The 17677-nt window shown below is 56.6% G+C and overlaps 9 non-coding genes across 9 annotated transcripts; all 9 read left to right on the top strand.

Annotated features, from left to right (window-relative positions):
• Window positions 1-1023: 1023 nt before the first annotated feature.
• LOC120436986 lies at window positions 1024-1142 on the top strand. The gene has a single exon (XR_005610723.1). It is a non-coding gene; the product is annotated as a 5S ribosomal RNA (ribosomal RNA).
• Window positions 1143-2398: 1256 nt separating this feature from the next.
• Window positions 2399-2517, top strand: LOC120436985. Its single transcript, XR_005610722.1, has one exon. It is a non-coding gene; the product is annotated as a 5S ribosomal RNA (ribosomal RNA).
• Window positions 2518-3850: 1333 nt separating this feature from the next.
• On the top strand, window positions 3851-3970 carry LOC120436948. The gene has a single exon (XR_005610696.1). It is a non-coding gene; the product is annotated as a 5S ribosomal RNA (ribosomal RNA).
• Window positions 3971-6562: 2592 nt separating this feature from the next.
• LOC120436984 lies at window positions 6563-6681 on the top strand. Its single transcript, XR_005610721.1, has one exon. It is a non-coding gene; the product is annotated as a 5S ribosomal RNA (ribosomal RNA).
• A 1973-nt stretch (window positions 6682-8654) lies between these two features.
• Window positions 8655-8773, top strand: LOC120437027. The gene has a single exon (XR_005610766.1). It is a non-coding gene; the product is annotated as a 5S ribosomal RNA (ribosomal RNA).
• A 1828-nt stretch (window positions 8774-10601) lies between these two features.
• LOC120437026 lies at window positions 10602-10720 on the top strand. The gene has a single exon (XR_005610765.1). It is a non-coding gene; the product is annotated as a 5S ribosomal RNA (ribosomal RNA).
• Window positions 10721-12549: 1829 nt separating this feature from the next.
• On the top strand, window positions 12550-12668 carry LOC120437025. The gene has a single exon (XR_005610764.1). It is a non-coding gene; the product is annotated as a 5S ribosomal RNA (ribosomal RNA).
• A 1828-nt stretch (window positions 12669-14496) lies between these two features.
• Window positions 14497-14615, top strand: LOC120437024. Its single transcript, XR_005610763.1, has one exon. It is a non-coding gene; the product is annotated as a 5S ribosomal RNA (ribosomal RNA).
• A 1825-nt stretch (window positions 14616-16440) lies between these two features.
• Window positions 16441-16559, top strand: LOC120437022. Its single transcript, XR_005610762.1, has one exon. It is a non-coding gene; the product is annotated as a 5S ribosomal RNA (ribosomal RNA).
• Window positions 16560-17677: the final 1118 nt, after the last annotated feature.

Here is a 17677-nt window from a genome sequence, read left to right as displayed (position 1 = left end):
GATGGCTGAGGCCATCCGCACCACCACCGGTCCTTCTGGCTGCTACATAGGTCATCTAAATTACTCCAGGACCTGTGATTCTGGCTGTGGACCTGTGCTGCTGGCTGAGGCACACTACACCACACCAGGGATTGTGGCTCTGGTTGAGGCCACATAGGCGACACCACGTCCTGAGTTGCGGCTGAGGCAACCTGCACCACACCACGGCCTGTGCCGCTGGCTGAGGACAACTACACCACACACTTGGCCAGTGGCTCTGGCTGAGGCCAACCACACCACACACTTGGCCTCTGCTACTGTCTGAGGCCATATTCATCACACCAGGGCCTGTGCTGCTGGCTGAGGCCATCCACATCACAAGAGGACCTGTGCTCCTTGCGAGACCAACTACACCACACCAGGGTTTGTGGCTCTGGCTGAGGCAATCTACACCACACCAGGGTCTGTGCTTCTGGCTGGTTCCATCTGCACCACACCAGGGCCTGTGCTGATGGCTGAGGCCATCCGCACCACACCGGTCCTTCTGGCTGCTACATAGGTCATCTAAATTACTCCAGGACCTGTGATTCTGGCTGTGGACCTGTGCTGCTGGCTGAGGCACACTACACCACACCAGGGATTGTGGCTCTGGTTGAGGCCACCTAGACCACACCACGTCCTGAGTTGCGGCTGAGGCAACCTGCACCACACCACGGCCTGTGCCGCTGGCTGAGGACAACTACACCACACACTTGGCCAGTGGCTCTGGCTGAGGCCAACACACACCACACAAGGTATTGTGGCTCTGGTTGAGGCCATCTATTTCCCAACAGGGCCTGGGCTGCTGCTGGCTGAGGCAATGTACACTACACCAGGGCCTGTGCTGCTGGTTAAATATAAATTGAGTCCTTGGGTTGGGGTATTAGGCAAGCATGCCGTTACCGTTAACACTATAGTTAAATTGGAGGGTTGTTCGCGTAACTTCAAGTACTGCCCACCTCACCACTTGATTCCATAAATTGACACTTTGTGCTGGGGCCAGCAGCTTACGGCCATACCACCCTGAGCACGCCCGATCTCGTCTGATCTCGGAAGCTAAGCAGGGTTGGGCTTGGTTAGTACTCGGATGGTAGACTGCCTGGGAATACCAGGTGCTGTAAGCTTTACCTTTTCATGTCATTGAACTGCTTTTGATCCAGAGAAGGAGGTGTTGAAAAACCCAAAGCACCTGCTCATTAATGAGGGCACATTAACGACATTCCTTTTGGCGCTTTTCAGCAATGTCTTGTGCTGCGGGTGAGGCCATCCACAACACAACGGGGCATATGCTGCTAACATAGGTCATCTAAATCTAAATTACACCAGGGCCTGTGGTGCAGGCTGAGGCCAAATACACCACACCAGGGCCTGTGGCTCTGGGTGAGGCCCACACCACGGGGCCTGTGGCTCTGGCTGAGGCCACCTGCACCACACCAGGGCCTGTGCTGCTGGCTGAGGCCAACCACACACACACACTTGGCCAGTGGCTCTGCCTGAGGCCACCTTACAAAACACCAGGTCCTGTGCTTCTGGCTGAGGCCACCAACCACACCACACCAGGGCCTGTGCTGCTGGCTGAGGCCAACTACACCACACACACTTGGCCAGTGGCTCTGGCTGAGGCCAACCACACCACACACTGTGGCCTCTGCTACTGTCTGAGGCCATATTCATCACACCAGGGCCTGTGCTGCTGGCTGAGGCCATCCACATCACAAGAGGACCTGTGCTCCTTGCCGAGACCAACTACACCACACCAGGGTTTGTGGCTCTGGCTGAGGCAATCTACACCACACCAGGGTCTGTGCTTCTGGCTGGTTTCCATCTGCACCACACCAGGGCCTGTGCTGATGGCTGAGGCCATCCGCACCACACCGGTCCTTCTGGCTGCTACATAGGTCATCTAAATTACTCCAGGACCTGTGATTCTGGCTGTGGACCTGTGCTGCTGGCTGAGGCACACTACACCACACCAGGGATTGTGGCTCTGGTTGAGGCCACCTAGACCACACCACGTCCTGAGTTGCGGCTGAGGCAACCTGCACCACACCACGGCCTGTGCCGCTGGCTGAGGACAACTCACACCACACACTTGGCCAGTGGCTCTGGCTGAGGCCAACTACACCACACAAGGTATTGTGGCTCTGGTTGAGGCCATCTATTTCCCAACAGGGCCTGGGCTGCTGGCTGAGGCAATGTACACTACACCAGGGCCTGTGCTGCTGGTTAAATATAAATTGAGTCCTTGGGTTGGGGTATTAGGCAAGCATGCCGTTACCTTTAACACTATAGTTAAATTGGAGGGTTGTTGGCGTAACTTCAAGTACTGCCCACCTCACCACTTGATTCCATAAATTGACACTTTGTGCTGGGGCCAGCAGCTTACGGCCATACCACCCTGAGCACGCCCGATCTCGTCTGATCTCGGAAGCTAAGCAGGGTTGGGCTTGGTTAGTACTCGGATGGTAGACTGCCTGGGAATACCAGGTGCTGTAAGCTTTACCTTTTCATGTCATTGAACTGCTTTTGATCCAGAGAAGGAGGGTGTTGAAAACCCAAAGCAGCTGCTCATTAATGAGGGCACATTAACGACATTCCTTTTGGCGCTTTTCAGCAATGTCTTGTGCTGCGGGTGAGGCCATCCACAACAGGGCCGGGCATATGCTGCTAACATAGGTCATCTAAATTACACCAGGGCCTGTGGTGCAGGCTGAGGCCAGGCCACACCACACCAGGGCCTGTGGCTCTGGGTGAGGCCATCTGCTGGCTGAGCCACCACACACACACACTGGGCCCTGTTGCAGCTGAGGCAACCTGCACCACACCAGGGCCTGTGCTGCTGGCTGAGGCCACCTACACCACACACACACCAGTGGCTCCTGAGGCCTGCCACTCTGGCTGAGGCCTGTGCTGCTGGCTGAGGCCACCACACACACACCAGGGCCTGTGCTTCTGGCTGAGGCCACCTACACCACACCACGGCCTGTGCCTGCTGCTGGCTGAGGACAACTGATTCTGGCCTGGACCTGTGCTGCTGGCCACACTACACCAGGGGTGGCTGTGGCTCTGGCTGAGGCCAACTACACCACACACTTGGCCTCTGCTACTGTCTGAGGCCATATTCATCACACCAGGGCCTGTGCTGCTGGCTGAGGCCATCCACATCACAAGAGGACCTGTGCTCCTTGCCGAGACCAACTACACCACACCAGGGTTTGTGGCTCTGGCTGAGGCAATCTACACCACACCAGGGTCTGTGCTTCTGGCTGGTTCCATCTGCACCACACCAGGGCCTGTGCTGATGGCTGAGGCCATCCGCACCACCGGTCCTTCTGGCTGCTACATATAGGTCATCTAAATTACTCCAGGACCTGTGATTCTGGCTGTGGACCTGTGCTGCTGGCTGAGGCACACTACACCACACCAGGGATTGTGGCTCTGGTTGAGGCCACCTAGACCACACCACGTCCTGAGTTGCGGCTGAGGCAACCTGCACCACACCACGGCCTGTGCCGCTGGCTGAGGACAACTACACCACACACTTGGCCAGTGGCTCTGGCTGAGGCCAACTACACCACACAAGGTATTGTGGCTCTGGTTGAGGCCATCTATTTCCCAACAGGGCCTGGGCTGCTGGCTGAGGCAATGTACACACTACACCAGGGCCTGTGCTGCTGGTTAAATATAAATTGAGTCCTTGGGTTGGGGTATTAGGCAAGCATGCCGTTACCGTTAACACTATAGTTAAATTGGAGGGTTGTTGGCGTAACTTCAAGTACTGCCCACCTCACCACTTGATTCCATAAATTGACACTTTGTGCTGTGGCCAGCAGCTTACGGCCATCACCACCCTGAGCACGCCCGATCTCATCTGATCTCGGAAGCTAAGCAGGGTTGGGCTTGGTTAGTACTCGGATGGTAGACTGCCTGGGAATACCAGGTGCTGTAAGCTTTACCTTTTCATGTCATTGAACTGCTTTTGATCCAGAGAAGGAGGTGTTGAAAACCCCAAAGCAGCTGCTCATTAATGAGGGCACATTAACGACATTCCTTTTGGCGCTTTTCAGCAATGTCTTGTGCTGCGGGTGAGGCCATCCACAACACAACGGGCATATGCTGCTAACATAGGTCATCTAAATTACACCAGGGCCTGTGGTGCAGGCTGAGGCCAAATACACCACACCAGGGCCTGTGGCTCTGGGTGAGGCCATCGACACCACACCGGGGCCTGCGTTGCAGCTGAGGCAACCTGCACCACACCAGGGCCTGTGCTGCTGGCTGAGGCCAACTACACCACACACTTGGCCAGTGGCTCTGCCTGAGGCCACCTTACAAAACACCAGGTCCTGTGCTTCTGGCTGAGGCCACCTACACCACACCAGGGCCTGTGCTGCTGGCTGAGGCCAACTACACCACACACTTGGCCAGTGGCTCTGGCTGAGGCCACTGGCCACACCACCAGGGCCTGTGCTACTGTCTGAGGCCATATTCATCACACCAGGGCCTGTGCTGCTGGCTGAGGCCATCCACATCACAAGAGGACCTGTGCTCCTTGCCGAGACCAACTACACCACACCAGGGTTTGTGGCTCTGGCTGAGGCAATCTACACCACACCAGGGTCTGTGCTTCTGGCTGGTTCCATCTGCACCACACCAGGGCCTGTGCTGATGGCTGAGGCCATCCGCACCACACCGGTCCTTCTGGCTGCTACATAGGTCATCTAAATTACTCCAGGACCTGTGATTCTGGCTGTGGACCTGTGCTGCTGGCTGAGGCACACTACACCACACCAGGGATTGTGGCTCTGGTTGAGGCCACCTAGACCACACCACGTCCTGAGTTGCGGCTGAGGCAACCTGCACCACACCACGGCCTGTGCCGCTGGCTGAGGACAACTACACCACACACTTGGCCAGTGGCTCTGGCTGAGGCCAACTACACCACACAAGGTATTGTGGCTCTGGTTGAGGCCATCTATTTCCCAACAGGGCCTGGGCTGCTGGCTGAGGCAATGTACACCACACCAGGGCCTGTGCTTAAGGATCAGGCTATGTACAACACACCAGGGCCTGTTCTGCTGGATAAGGCCATCTGCATCACAACAGGGCTTGTGCTTCTGACAGAGGACCTGTGCTGCCAGCTGAGGCCATCTACAACACACCAGGGTCTGTGCTTCTGGCTGGTTCCATCTGCACCACACCAGGGCTTGTGCTGCTGGCTGAGGCCATTCCACCACACCAGGGAATGTGCTTCTGGCTGAGGCCACCTCCACCACACCACGACCTGTGCTGCTGGCGAGGCCAGCTACATCACACCACGGCCTGTGCTGCTGGCTGAGGCCACCACACCACACCATGTGCTGTGCTGCTGGTTAAGGCCATGTTCATGACACCAGAGCCTGTGCTGCTGGCTGAGGCCACCCACACAACACCAGGTTGTCTGCAGCTTGCTGAGGCCACCTACATCACACCAGGGCCTGTGATGATGGCTTGTGGACCTGTGATGCTGGTTGAGGCCACCTACACCACACCAGGTCCTGTGCTGCTAGTTGAGGAAATGTTGATCACACCAGAGCCTGTGCTGTTGGCTTAGGCCATGTTGATCACACCAGAGCCCTGCTGCTGCTGACTGAGGCCATCCACAACACACCAGGGCCTGTCCTTCTTGCTGAGGCAACCTACACCACACCAGGGCCTGTGCTTGCTGGCTGAGGATATCTACACCACACCAGCTCCTGTGCTGCTGGCTGAGGCCATCGACACCACAGCAGGGCCTGGGTTGCTGGCTGAGGCAACCTACACCACACCAGGGCCTGTGCTACTGTCTGAGGCCATATTCATCACACCAGGGCCTGTGCTGCTGGCTGAGGCCATCCACATCACAAGAGGACCTGTGCTGCTGGCTGAGACCAACCACACCACACCAGGGTTTGTGGCTCTGGCTGAGGCAATCTACACCACACCAGGGTCTGTGCTCTGGCTGGTTCCATCTGCACCACACCAGGGCCTGTGCTGATGGCTGAGGCCATCCGCACCACACCGGTACTTCTGGCTGCTACATAGGTCATCTAAATTACTCCAGGACCTGTGACTCTGGCTGTGGACCTGTGCTGCTGGCTGAGGCACACTACACCACACCAGGGATTGTGGCTCTGGTTGAGGCCACCTAGACCACACCACGTCCTGAGTTGCGGCTGAGGCAACCTGCACCACACCACGGCCTGTGCCGCTGGCTGAGGACAACTACACCACACACTTGGCCAGTGGCTCTGGCTGAGGCCAACTACACCACACAAGGTATTGTGGCTCTGGTTGAGGCCATCTATTTCCCAACAGGGCCTGGGCTGCTGGCTGAGGCAATGTACATCACACCAGGGCCTGTGCTGCTGGTTAAATATAAATTGAGTCCTTGGGTTGGGGTATTAGGCAAGCATGCCGTTACCGTTAACACTATAGTTAAATTGGAGGGTTGTTGGCGTAACTTCAAGTACTGCCCACCTCACCTCTTGATTCCATAAATTGACACTTTGTGCTGTGGCCAGCAGCTTACGGCCATACCACCCTGAGCACGCCCGATCTCGTCTGATCTCGGAAGCTAAGCAGGGTTGGGCTTGGTTAGTACTCGGATGGTAGACTGCCTGGGAATACCAGGTGCTGTAAGCTTTACCTTTTCATGTCATTGAACTGCTTTTGATCCAGAGAAGGAGGGTGTTGAAAAACCCAAAGCAGCTGCTCATTAATGAGGGCACATTAACGACATTCCTTTTGGCGCTTTTCAGCAATGTCTTGTGCTGCCGGGTGAGGCCATCCACAACACAACGGGGCATATGCTGCTAACATAGGTCATCTAAATTACACCAGGGCCTGTGGTGCAGGCTGAGGCCAAATACACCACACCAGGGCCTGTGGCTCTGGGTGAGGCCATCGACACCACACCGGGGCCTGCGTTGCAGCTGAGGCAACCTGCACCACACCAGGGCCTGTGCTGCTGGCTGAGGCCAACTACACCACACACTTGGCCAGTGGCTCTGCCTGAGGCCACCTACACCACACCAGGGCCTGTGCTTCTGGCTGAGGCCACCTACACCACACCAGGGCCTGTGCTACTGTCTGAGGCCATATTCATCACACCAGGGCCTGTGCTGCTGGCTGAGGCCATCCACATCACAAGAGGACCTGTGCTCCTTGCCGAGACCAACTACACCACACCAGGGTTTGTGGCTCTGGCTGAGGCAATCTACACCACACCAGGGTCTGTGCTTCTGGCTGGTTCCATCTGCACCACACCAGGGCCTGTGCTGATGGCTGAGGCCATCCGCACCACACCGGTCCTTCTGGCTGCTACATAGGTCATCTAAATTACTCCAGGACCTGTGATTCTGGCTGTGGACCTGTGCTGCTGGCTGAGGCACACTACACCACACCAGGGATTGTGGCTCTGGTTGAGGCCACCTAGACCACACCACGTCCTGAGTTGCGGCTGAGGCAACCTGCACCACACCACGGCCTGTGCCGCTGGCTGAGGACAACTACACCACACACTTGGCCAGTGGCTCTGGCTGAGGCCAACACCACACCACTGCTTCTGGCTGAGGCCACCTACACCACACCAGGGCTCTGCTGCTGAGGCCATCTACACCACACACTTGGCCAGTGGCTCTGGCTGCTGGCTACACCACACAAGGCATTGTGGCTCTGGTTGAGGCCATCTATTTCCCAACAGGGCCTGGGCTGCTGGCTGAGGCAATGTACACCACACCAGGGCCTGTGCTTAAGGATCAGGCTATGTACAACACACCAGGGCCTGTTCTGCTGGATAAGGGCCCATCTGCATCACAACAGGCTTGTGCTTCTGACAGAGGACCTGTGCTGCCAGCTGAGGCCATCTACAACACACCAGGGTCTATGCTTCTGGCTGGTTCCATCTGCACCACACCAGGGCTTGTGCTGCTGGCTGAGGCCAACTACACCACACAGGGGGAATGTGCTTCTGGCTGAGGCCACCTCCACCACACCACGACCTGTGCTACTGGCGGAAGCCAGCTACATCACACCACGGCCTGTGCAGCTGGCTGAGGCCACCTACACCACACCATGTGCTGTGCTGCTGGTTGAGGCCATGTTCATGACACCAGAGCCTGTGCTGCTGGCAGGCCACCTACACAACACCAGGTCGTCTGCAGCTTGCTGAGGCCACCTACATCACACCAGGGCCTGTGATGATGGCTTGTGGACCTGTGGCTGCTGGTTGAGGCCACCTACACCACACCAGGTCCTGTGCTGCTAGTTGAGGAAATGTTGATCACACCAGAGCCTGTGCTGTTGGCTGAGGCCATGTTGATCACACCAGGGCCTGTGCTTCTGGCTGAGGATATCTACACCACACTAGCTCCTGTGCTGCTGGCTGAGGCCATCGACACCACAGCAGGGCCTGGGTTGCTGGCTGAGGGAACCTACACAACACCAGGGCCTGTGCTGCTGGTTAAATATAAATTGAGTCCTTGGGTTGGGGTATTAGGCAAGCATGCAGTTACCGTTAACACTGTAGTTAAATTGGAGGGTTGTTGGCGTAACTTCAAGTACTGCCCACCTCACCTCTTGATTCCATAAATTGACACTTTGTGCTGTGGCCAGCAGCTTACGGCCATACCACCCTGAGCACGCCCGATCTCGTCTGATCTCGGAAGCTAAGCGGGGTTGGGCTTGGTTAGTACTCGGATGGTAGACTGCCTGGGAATACCAGGTGCTGTAAGCTTTACCTTTTCATGTCATTGAACTGCTTTTGATCCAGAGAAGGAGGGTGTTGAAAAACCCAAAGCAGCTGCTCATTAATGAGGGCACATTAACGACATTCCTTTTGGCGCTTTTCAGCAATGTCTTGTGCTGCGGGTGAGGCCATCCACAACACAACGGGGCATATGCTGCTAACATAGGTCATCTAAATTACACCAGGGCCTGTGGTGCAGGCTGAGGCCAAATACACCACACCAGGGCCTGTGGCTCTGGGTGAGGCCATCGACACCACACGGGGCCTGCGTTGCAGCTGAGGCAACCTGCACCACACCAGGGCCTGTGCTGCTGGCTGAGGCCAACTACACCACACACTTGGCCAGTGGCTCTGCCTGAGGCCACCTACACCACACCAGGGCCTGTGCTACTGTCTGAGGCCATATTCATCACACCAGGGCCTGTGCTGCTGGCTGAGGCCATCCACATCACAAGAGGACCTGTGCTCCTTGCGAGACCGACTACACCACACCAGGGTTTGTGGCTCTGGCTGAGGCAATCTACACCACACCAGGGTCTGTGCTTCTGGCTGGTTCCATCTGCACCACACCAGGGCCTGTGCTGATGGCTGAGGCCATCCGCACCACACCGGTCCTTCTGGCTGCTACATAGGTCATCTAAATTACTCCAGGACCTGTGATTCTGGCTGTGGACCTGTGCTGCTGGCTGAGGCACACTACACCACACCAGGGATTGTGGCTCTGGTTGAGGCCACCTAGACCACACCACGTCCTGAGTTGCGGCTGAGGCAACCTGCACCACACCACGGCCTGTGCCGCTGGCTGAGGACAACTACACCACACACTTGGCCAGTGGCTCTGGCTGAGGCCAACTACACCACACAAGGTATTGTGGCTCTGGTTGAGGCCATCTATTTCCCAACAGGGCCTGGGCTGCTGGCTGAGGCAATGTACACCACACCAGGGCCTGTGCTTAAGGATCAGGCTATGTACAACACACCAGGGCCTGTTCTGCTGGATAAGGCCATCTGCATCACAACAGGGCTTGTGCTTCTGACAGAGGACCTGTGCTGCCAGCTGAGGCCATCTACAACACACCAGGGTCTATGCTTCTGGCTGGTTCCATCTGCACCACACCAGGGCTTGTGCTGCTGGCTGAGGCCAACTACACACCACACCAGGGAATGTGCTTCTGGCTGAGGCCACCTCCACCACACCACGACCTGTGCTACTGGCGGAAGCCAGCTACATCACACCACGGCCTGTGCAGCTGGCTGAGGCCACCTACACCACACCATGTGCTGTGCTGCTGGTTAAGGCCATGTTCATGACACCAGAGCCTGTGCTGCTGGCTTAGGCCACCTACACAACACCAGGTCGTCTGCAGCTTGCTGAGGCCACCTACATCACACCAGGGCCTGTGATGATGGCTTGTGGACCTGTGGCGCTGGTTGAGGCCACCTACACCACACCAGGTCCTGTGCTGCTAGTTGAAATGTTGATCACACCAGAGCCTGTGCTGTTGGCTTAGGCCATGTTGATCACACCAGGGCCTGTGCTTCTGGCTGAGGATATACACACCACACTAGCTCCTGTGCTGCTGGCTGAGGCCATCGACACCACAGCAGGGCCTGGGTTGCTGGCTGAGGGAACCTACACAACACCAGGGCCTGTGCTGCTGGTTAAATATAAATTGAGTCCTTGGGTTGGGGTATTAGGCAAGCATGCAGTTACCGTTAACACTGTAGTTAAATTGGAGGGTTGTTGGCGTAACTTCAAGTACTGCCCACCTCACCTCTTGATTCCATAAATTGACACTTTGTGCTGTGGCCAGCAGCTTACGGCCATACCACCCTGAGCACGCCCGATCTCGTCTGATCTCGGAAGCTAAGCGGGGTTGGGCTTGGTTAGTACTCGGATGGTAGACTGCCTGGGAATACCAGGTGCTGTAAGCTTTACCTTTTCATGTCATTGAACTGCTTTTGATCCAGAGAAGGAGGTGTTGAAAAACCCAAAGCAGCTGCTCATTAATGAGGGCACGTGCGACATTCCTTTTGGCGCTTTTCAGCAATGTCTTGTGCTGCGGGTGAGGCCATCCACAACACAACGGGGCATATGCTGCTAACATAGGTCATCTAAATTACACCAGGGCCTGTGGTGCAGGCTGAGGCCAAATACACCACACCAGGGCCTGTGGCTCTGGGTGAGGCCATCGACACCACACGGGGCCTGCGTTGCAGCTGAGGCAACCTGCACCACACCAGGGCCTGTGCTGCTGGCTGTGGCCAACCACCTACACCACACACTTGGCCAGTGGCTCTGCCTGAGGCCACCTACACCACACCAGGGCCTGTGCTGCTGTCTGAGGCCATATTCATCACACCAGGGCCTGTGCTGCTGGCTGAGGCCATCCACATCACAAGAGGACCTGTGCTCCTTGCGAGACCGACTACACCACACCAGGGTTTGTGGCTCTGGCTGAGGCAATCTACACCACACCAGGGTCTGTGCTTCTGGCTGGTTCCATCTGCACCACACCAGGGCCTGTGCTGATGGCTGAGGCCATCCGCACCACACCGGTCCTTCTGGCTGCTACATAGGTCATCTAAATTACTCCAGGACCTGTGATTCTGGCTGTGGACCTGTGCTGCTGGCTGAGGCACACTACACCACACCAGGGATTGTGGCTCTGGTTGAGGCCACCTAGACCACACCACGTCCTGAGTTGCGGCTGAGGCAACCTGCACCACACCACGGCCTGTGCCGCTGGCTGAGGACAACTACACCACACACTTGGCCAGTGGCTCTGGCTGAGGCCAACTACACCACACAAGGTATTGTGGCTCTGGTTGAGGCCATCTATTTCCCAACAGGGCCTGGGCTGCTGGCTGAGGCAATGTACACCACACCAGGGCCTGTGCTTAAGGATCAGGCTATGTACAACACACCAGGGCCTGTTCTGCTGGATAAGGCCATCTGCATCACAACAGGGCTTGTGCTTCTGACAGAGGACCTGTGCTGCCAGCTGAGGCCATCTACAACACACCAGGGTCTATGCTTCTGGCTGGTTCCATCTGCACCACACCAGGGCTTGTGCTGCTGGCTGAGGCCAACTACACCACACCAGGGAATGTGCTTCTGGCTGAGGCCACCTCCACCACACCACGACCTGTGCTACTGGCGAAGCCAGCTACATCACACCACGGCCTGTGCAGCTGGCTGAGGCCACCTACACCACACCATGTGCTGTGCTGCTGGTTAAGGCCATGTTCATGACACCAGAGCCTGTGCTGCTGGCTTAGGCCACCTACACAACACCAGGTCGTCTGCAGCTTGCTGAGGCCACCTACATCACACCAGGGCCTGTGATGATGGCTTGTGGACCTGTGGCGCTGGTTGAGGCCACCTACACCACACCAGGTCCTGTGCTGCTAGTTGAGGAAATGTTGATCACACCAGAGCCTGTGCTGTTGGCTTAGGCCATGTTGATCACACCAGGGCCTGTGCTTCTGGCTGAGGATATCTACACCACACTAGCTCCTGTGCTGCTGGCTGAGGCCATCGACACCACAGCAGGGCCTGGGTTGCTGGCTGAGGGAACCTACACAACACCAGGGCCTGTGCTGCTGGTTAAATATAAATTGAGTCCTTGGGTTGGGGTATTAGGCAAGCATGCAGTTACCGTTAACACTGTAGTTAAATTGGAGGGTTGTTGGCGTAACTTCAAGTACTGCCCACCTCACCTCTTGATTCCATAAATTGACACTTTGTGCTGTGGCCAGCAGCTTACGGCCATACCACCCTGAGCACGCCCGATCTCGTCTGATCTCGGAAGCTAAGCGGGGTTGGGCTTGGTTAGTACTCGGATGGTAGACTGCCTGGGAATACCAGGTGCTGTAAGCTTTACCTTTTCATGTCATTGAACTGCTTTTGATCCAGAGAAGGAGGTGTTGAAAAACCCAAAGCAGCTGCTCATTAATGAGGGCACATTAACGACATTCCTTTTGGCGCTTTTCAGCAATGTCTTGTGCTGCGGGTGAGGCCATCCACAACACAACGGGGCATATGCTGCTAACATAGGTCATCTAAATTACACCAGGGCCTGTGGTGCAGGCTGAGGCCAAATACACCACACCAGGGCCTGTGGCTCTGGGTGAGGCCATCGACACCACACGGGGCCTGCGTTGCAGCTGAGGCAACCTGCACCACACCAGGGCCTGTGCTGCTGGCTGAGGCCAACTACACCACACACTTGGCCAGTGGCTCTGCCTGAGGCCACCTACACCACACCAGGGCCTGTGCTACTGTCTGAGGCCATATTCATCACACCAGGGCCTGTGCTGCTGGCTGAGGCCATCCACATCACAAGAGGACCTGTGCTCCTTGCCGAGACCGACTACACCACACCAGGGTTTGTGGCTCTGGCTGAGGCAATCTACACCACACCAGGGTCTGTGCTTCTGGCTGGTTCCATCTGCACCACACCAGGGCCTGTGCTGCTGGCTGAGGCCATCCGCACCACACCGGTCCTTCTGGCTGCTACATAGGTCATCTAAATTACTCCAGGACCTGTGATTCTGGCTGTGGACCTGTGCTGCTGGCTGAGGCACACTACACCACACCAGGGATTGTGGCTCTGGTTGAGGCCACCTAGACCACACCACGTCCTGAGTTGCGGCTGAGGCAACCTGCACCACACCACGGCCTGTGCCGCTGGCTGAGGACAACTACACCACACACTTGGCCAGTGGCTCTGGCTGAGGCCAACTACACCACACAAGGTATTGTGGCTCTGGTTGAGGCCATCTATTTCCCAACAGGGCCTGGGCTGCTGGCTGAGGCAATGTACACCACACCAGGGCCTGTGCTTAAGGATCAGGCTATGTACAACACACCAGGGCCTGTTCTGCTGGATAAGGCCATCTGCATCACAACAGGGCTTGTGCTTCTGACAGAGGACCTGTGCTGCCAGCTGAGGCCATCTACAACACACCAGGGTCTATGCTTCTGGCTGGTTCCATCTGCACCACACCAGGGCTTGTGCTGCTGGCTGAGGCCAACTACACCACACCAGGGAATGTGCTTCTGGCTGAGGCCACCTCCACCACACCACGACCTGTGCTACTGGCGGAAGCCAGCTACATCACACCACGGCCTGTGCAGCTGGCTGAGGCCACCTACACCACACCATGTGCTGTGCTGCTGGTTAAGGCCATGTTCATGACACCAGAGCCTGTGCTGCTGGCTTAGGCCACCTACACAACACCAGGTCGTCTGCAGCTTGCTGAGGCCACCTACATCACACCAGGGCCTGTGATGATGGCTTGTGGACCTGTGGCGCTGGTTGAGGCCACCTACACCACACCAGGTCCTGTGCTGCTAGTTGAGGAAATGTTGATCACACCAGAGCCTGTGCTGTTGGCTTAGGCCATGTTGATCACACCAGGGCCTGTGCTTCTGGCTGAGGATATCTACACCACACTAGCTCCTGTGCTGCTGGCTGAGGCCATCGACACCACAGCAGGGCCTGGGTTGCTGGCTGGGGAACCTACACAACACCAGGGCCTGTGCTGCTGGTTAAATATAAATTGAGTCCTTGGGTTGGGGTATTAGGCAAGCATGCAGTTACCGTTAACACTGTAGTTAAATTGGAGGGTTGTTGGCGTAACTTCAAGTACTGCCCACCTCACCTCTTGATTCCATAAATTGACACTTTGTGCTGTGGCCAGCAGCTTACGGCCATACCACCCTGAGCACGCCCGATCTCGTCTGATCTCGGAAGCTAAGCGGGGTTGGGCTTGGTTAGTACTCGGATGGTAGACTGCCTGGGAATACCAGGTGCTGTAAGCTTTACCTTTTCATGTCATTGAACTGCTTTTGATCCAGAAGGAGGTGTTGAAAAACCCAAAGCAGCTGCTCATTAATGAGGGCACATTAACGACATTCCTTTTGGCGCTTTTCAGCAATGTCTTGTGCTGCGGGTGAGGCCATCCACAACACAAGCGGGCATATGCTGCTAACATAGGTCATCTAAATTACACCAGGGCCTGTGGTGCAGGCTGAGGCCAAATACACCACACCAGGGCCTGTGGCTCTGGGTGAGGCCATCGACACCACACGGGGCCTGCGTTGCAGCTGAGGCAACCTGCACCACACCAGGGCCTGTGCTGCTGGCTGAGGCCAACTACACCACACACTTGGCCAGTGGCTCTGCCTGAGGCCACCTACACCACACCAGGGCCTGTGCTACTGTCTGAGGCCATATTCATCACACCAGGGCCTGTGCTGCTGGCTGAGGCCATCCACATCACAAGAGGACCTGTGCTCCTTGCGAGACCGACTACACCACACCAGGGTTTGTGGCTCTGGCTGAGGCAATCTACACCACACCAGGGTCTGTGCTTCTGGCTGGTTCCATCTGCACCACACCAGGGCCTGTGCTGATGGCTGAGGCCATCCGCACCACACCGGTCCTTCTGGCTGCTACATAGGTCATCTAAATTACTCCAGGACCTGTGATTCTGGCTGTGGACCTGTGCTGCTGGCTGAGGCACACTACACCACACCAGGGATTGTGGCTCTGGTTGAGGCCACCTAGACCACACCACGTCCTGAGTTGCGGCTGAGGCAACCTGCACCACACCACGGCCTGTGCCGCTGGCTGAGGACAACTACACCACACACTTGGCCAGTGGCTCTGGCTGAGGCCAACTACACCACACAAGGTATTGTGGCTCTGGTTGAGGCCATCTATTTCCCAACAGGGCCTGGGCTGCTGGCTGAGGCAATGTACACCACACCAGGGCCTGTGCTTAGGATCAGGCTATGTACAACACACCAGGGCCTGTTCTGCTGGATAAGGCCATCTGCATCACAACAGGGCTTGTGCTTCTGACAGAGGACCTGTGCTGCCAGCTGAGGCCATCTACAACACACCAGGGTCTATGCTTCTGGCTGGTTCCATCTGCACCACACCAGGGCTTGTGCTGCTGGCTGAGGCCAACTACACCACACCAGGGAATGTGCTTCTGGCTGAGGCCACCTCCACCACACCACGACCTGTGCTACTGGCGGAAGCCAGCTACATCACACCACGGCCTGTGCAGCTGGCTGAGGCCACCTACACCACACCATGTGCTGTGCTGCTGGTTAAGGCCATGTTCATGACACCAGAGCCTGTGCTGCTGGCTTAGGCCACCTACACAACACCAGGTCGTCTGCAGCTTGCTGAGGCCACCTACATCACACCAGGGCCTGTGATGATGGCTTGTGGACCTGTGGCGCTGGTTGAGGCCACCTACACCACACCAGGTCCTGTGCTGCTAGTTGAGGAAATGTTGATCACACCAGAGCCTGTGCTGTTGGCTTAGGCCATGTTGATCACACCAGGGCCTGTGCTTCTGGCTGAGGATATCTACACCACACTAGCTCCTGTGCTGCTGGCTGAGGCCATCGACACCACAGCAGGGCCTGGGTTGCTGGCTGAGGGAACCTACACAACACCAGGGCCTGTGCTGCTGGTTAAATATAAATTGAGTCCTTGGGTTGGGGTATTAGGCAAGCATGCAGTTACCGTTAACACTGTAGTTAAATTGGAGGGTTGTTCGCGTAACTTCAAGTACTGCCCACCTCACCTCTTGATTCCATAAATTGACACTTTGTGCTGTGGCCAGCAGCTTACGGCCATACCACCCTGAGCACGCCCGATCTCGTCTGATCTCGGAAGCTAAGCGGGGTTGGGCTTGGTTAGTACTCGGATGGTAGACTGCCTGGGAATACCAGGTGCTGTAAGCTTTACCTTTTCATGTCATTGAACTGCTTTTGATCCAGAGAAGGAGGTGTTGAAAAACCCAAAGCAGCTGCTCATTAATGAGGGCACATTGCGACATTCCTTTTGGCGCTTTTCAGCAATGTCTTGTGCTGCGGGTGAGGCCATCCACAACACAACGGGGCATATGCTGCTAACATAGGTCATCTAAATTACACCAGGGCCTGTGGTGCAGGCTGAGGCCAAATACACCACACCAGGGCCTGTGGCTCTGGGTGAGGCCATCGACACCACACGGGCCTGCGTTGCAGCTGAGGCAACCTGCACCACACCAGGGCCTGTGCTGCTGGCTGAGGCCAACTACACACACACACTTGGCCAGTGGCTCTGCCTGAGGCCACCTACACCACACCAGGGCCTGTGCTACTGTCTGAGGCCATATTCATCACACCAGGGCCTGTGCTGCTGGCTGAGGCCATCCACATCACAAGAGGACCTGTGCTCCTTGCGAGACCGACTACACCACACCAGGGTTTGTGGCTCTGGCTGAGGCAATCTACACCACACCAGGGTCTGTGCTTCTGGCTGGTTCCATCTGCACCACACCAGGGCCTGTGCTGATGGCTGAGGCCATCCGCACCACCGGTCCTTCTGGCTGCTACATAGGTCATCTAAATTACTCCAGGACCTGTGATTCTGGCTGTGGACCTGTGCTGCTGGCTGAGGCACACTACACCACACCAGGGATTGTGGCTCTGGTTGAGGCCACCTAGACCACACCACGTCCTGAGTTCGGCGGCTGAGGCAACCTGCACCACACCACGGCCTGTGCCGCTGGCTGAGGACAACTACACCACACACTTGGCCAGTGGCTCTGGCTGAGGCCAACTACACCACACAAGGTATTGTGGCTCTGGTTGAGGCCATCTATTTCCCAACAGGGCCTGGGCTGCTGGCTGAGGCAATGTACACCACACCAGGGCCTGTGCTTAAGGATCAGGCTATGTACAACACACCAGGGCCTGTTCTGCTGGATAAGGCCATCTGCATCACAACAGGGCTTGTGCTTCTGACAGAGGACCTGTGCTGCCAGCTGAGGCCATCTACAACACACCAGGGTCTATGCTTCTGGCTGGTTCCATCT

This window comes from Oreochromis aureus, unplaced genomic scaffold (assembly GCF_013358895.1).
Source record: "Oreochromis aureus strain Israel breed Guangdong unplaced genomic scaffold, ZZ_aureus HiC_scaffold_368, whole genome shotgun sequence".
In the NCBI taxonomy this organism is placed as follows: Eukaryota; Metazoa; Chordata; class Actinopteri; order Cichliformes; family Cichlidae; genus Oreochromis; species Oreochromis aureus.
Note: the sequence above shows the minus strand (reverse complement) of the source record. Positions and strands in the feature narration are given on the sequence as shown.